The sequence below is a fragment of the Pungitius pungitius genome, chromosome 18, assembly GCF_949316345.1.
Source record: "Pungitius pungitius chromosome 18, fPunPun2.1, whole genome shotgun sequence".
Lineage (NCBI taxonomy): Eukaryota > Metazoa > Chordata > Actinopteri > Perciformes > Gasterosteidae > Pungitius > Pungitius pungitius.
Window position 1 is genome coordinate 4,936,902 of NC_084917.1, and position 3,404 is coordinate 4,940,305.

Sequence of the window (3,404 nt, forward strand, 5' to 3'; positions counted from 1 at the left end):
AACTCGTATAAGCCCTTTATAAAGGGTGCCTTGTGAGAAGCAGTTCATAAACTGAACTGATCCATGTCTTATTTCCACTAATCTGACTTCCTGTGTTTAATGGTTCATGTATATTTGGGGATATTTGATTCTCATTTGCGTCTTTTGTAAATCGAACCATCTGGGCAAACATTTATGGAAATTCAAACACAGTAGTGGTGAACAATGTTTTTGTAGTTTATTCGTAAGGTGATTAACGTTGGAAGTGCTTTTGCATGATGCATTAAAACCATACAAAAGAAAAACACAGTTTGTTTGCAATGTATCACATTTGCATAATACACACACACCGAATAAACCAATAACACATTTTCTTCGCTGCACAATCTGTTCACATGCGATATTGTATTTCCTGGGACATAGAATCCCCCTCCCCATGGAAAATCATGTTTTGGTGACTAATGCAGTAAGGAACTAAAGTAGGGTTGATCGTGTTTGTTAGGTGGATTTTTTTCATGCATGCTAAGTGGCTATGCTAATGCTACGTCCAGCTGATGCATTGTTGTGGAAAACACTAACTTGTGTGGAACCTATTGAAAAGCCCGCGTACTCAAAGTGTCCTGGCCCAACAGGAAATAAAGAATATGAAATAAAAAGGAAATTTTCCCAAATGAGTGCCGAATGGCACCAAAACAAACAACCACATGTCCGAGTGGCTTGGATGAAACGCTGAAAGATAATTCAAATAAAAATTAAGAATTTTTGGAACTCATGGAACATGTTTTGCTTATTAATCTTATTAATGGGCAAAGATATCCCTGTCTTCCTGAATGTTGTCATTTTAAACTGGCATCTGGTTGTGGTCAAACCAGATGGCCAGAACACTTTCCACGGCCACTCGGTATCTCGCTCGTAGCTGTATTCTCTCTACTCAGAGCCCCCGGGTGCCTTCCAAAGTCGGCTGTTTCCTGCCCGTGAATCACCACCCGCCTCATGGCGATGCTTTCTGCACTGCAAATGTCATGCAAATCTAGCCAGCCGGCCTAAATTTACCCACCATCTTTCTTTTATTATTGCCACATCCTGGATGAGGCTTATGCATGACGTGAAATGTCATCATTGCTCTTATCCGCGGCCATTGGACAGTAGGCTGGTGTTTTAAAAGGTGGACGGCCGTACAAGCGGGGCGAGTCGATGATACAAACAAGACGCAGGCTCGTAGTATTTTGATAAAAATAAAAGTAAAGATAAAGTGCACCAGATAACAGTAAGTGACAAGTATATGTACATGTAGAGAGTGAAGAGTCAGTCAGGGGGGGACCCAGGCAGACACGCTGCAGCCTGCCCTTGTCCTTGGCAGTGGCTGCAGCGTACCACACGGTGATGGACCAATCAGTTAAACAGATGACAGAACCACGTGGAAAATGCTGCTCGACTAACCGTGTTTCGACATTTGTCACTGCTGTCTAAGCAATGCGTCTGATTTGTACAAAAACAAAAAAAGCCTGTCATGCGTTCAAGAGCTCACAGTCCCACGGGGGGAGGGGGGGGGCGAGTCCTCACCGTGCTGTCAGTCAACGTGGCCCCCGGGTGTCATTTCTCACCAGCTACACGGGGACAAGCCGGCTCATTACGGCGTGTGAGCCTCGGGGTCGGCAGGACCCGATGGATACCCACGTAATGGCAACGTGGCGCAGGCCGCTCTCCAGACCAATGCACCACGCAGACATCCTGCGACCCCCCCCCCCCCCCCCCCCACTGCCCCCGGGGTCCGGATCAGTGTTCACATCTCACGCAGCACCTGTTATTTTGTGTATTCGTGCAATAATGGTTGCTACTGGTGGAAGCACTCTTGTCATTTCCTCTGGTGTTGATATTGATTCCGTCCTGTAGCCTGGTTGGTATCGATTAAAATCCTGTGAGGCAGCATGGCGTCCAATCTCGAAACAGAAATTATTTTTGAATGTTTGAATGTTTATTGTCTGACGCTATTTAATTTGACTACGTTGTAGGATTGAGGGATTATCTCCCATCTGTGGTGATTCCAACCCGTCAGCATCACCACATGTATGTTAAAAACATGAAGTGATACTAGACGGAATATTATCTGGAAGAGAGTGGATGTTAACACTCAATATTGAGGTTTGCTATTTTCAAACGGCTGTTCATCACTTTATCATTCAGGGATACTTTCAGCTAACCATTTAACCATAACATCTAGCTGCCTACTTCCACTGCCCGTCCATTATTATATTTATCTCTTTTCTCCTTTTGCTTACTTGGTGTCCTAGCGGACTCAATATGTAGCCATTTTTCAAATGTATGTATTACATTAATTTAATCAAATTTACAGAGCTGTTGACTAGAAAAGCGCTACACAAGTACAAGTCCATTTTGCACCATGTTGCACCTTCCCACCTTTATGCTCTCAACCCAAACAACCCAAAGGTCCTGCTTGGGAATCGTTGACCTGCATTATTCAGCTGAGCCAGTAGTGACGAGTTTCTTTCCAATTCGTATCATTTTATTTTAAAAAGTGCTGCATTCTCATATATGCACATGCAATGCAATGATGAGTGGTATTTTCTAACAGATGCTGGTGTATATTTCTGGGTCGTGTAGCGCAGGAATACCAATAAAAAGCAGTGCAATTTGTCTCACTGTCAGCCGGACCACAGATCGTTGAAGGTCGGCTCATTTTCTGCGACATGCAGCGGCCCCATCAATCATTTTGATGATAAAAAATGATTTGTTGGTAACTTTAACAATCATTGAAGAAATGTTCAAAGTAGTAGATGAAAAGCCCTTCGTGTCCACTGCACTGCTCGGAGAGAGGTGCGTCGTCCATCGTTAAGCAGCAATCAATAACAACCTGCTGCTAGTTAGACACAACAAAAAGGTAGAAAGTTCTTAAATGATTGAAAATTCTCCGGCAGTTTTATTCAAAAGGGAAAAAGGGAAGCGCACGGCAGAAGCTGACTCATCTCTCTCTCCCTCAATGACCAGCGACAATGAGTCACCGTCGAGACGGAGAACACAACGTGAGTCATACGGGTTTTAAAGAATGTTCGGCCATCTTTTTGTCCCCCCGTACACTTTGCACATTTTCAGGTTGTGAAACCTTCTGAACTGAGCAGCGGCCCTAGACACATCCGAACCCAGGTGTGACTGTGCACGGCTCTCGCCGGTGGTTCACACAGTAATTGGTGGAGTGTGCATAGAGAGCTGAAAAAAAGCACACAACCTCCCTGCAAAACTTTGACTACTTTCTTACGTCCGGCCTCATTAAAGATGGTCGGCCTGAGATCTAAAGTTGTATCGGAAAATGATTCACATCATAGAGCAAAACAAATAAAACCAATTACATCCAAATGCAATTATTTAGCTATTGTGTCAAATGTCAAATGCTGCTAATCACGCCGATG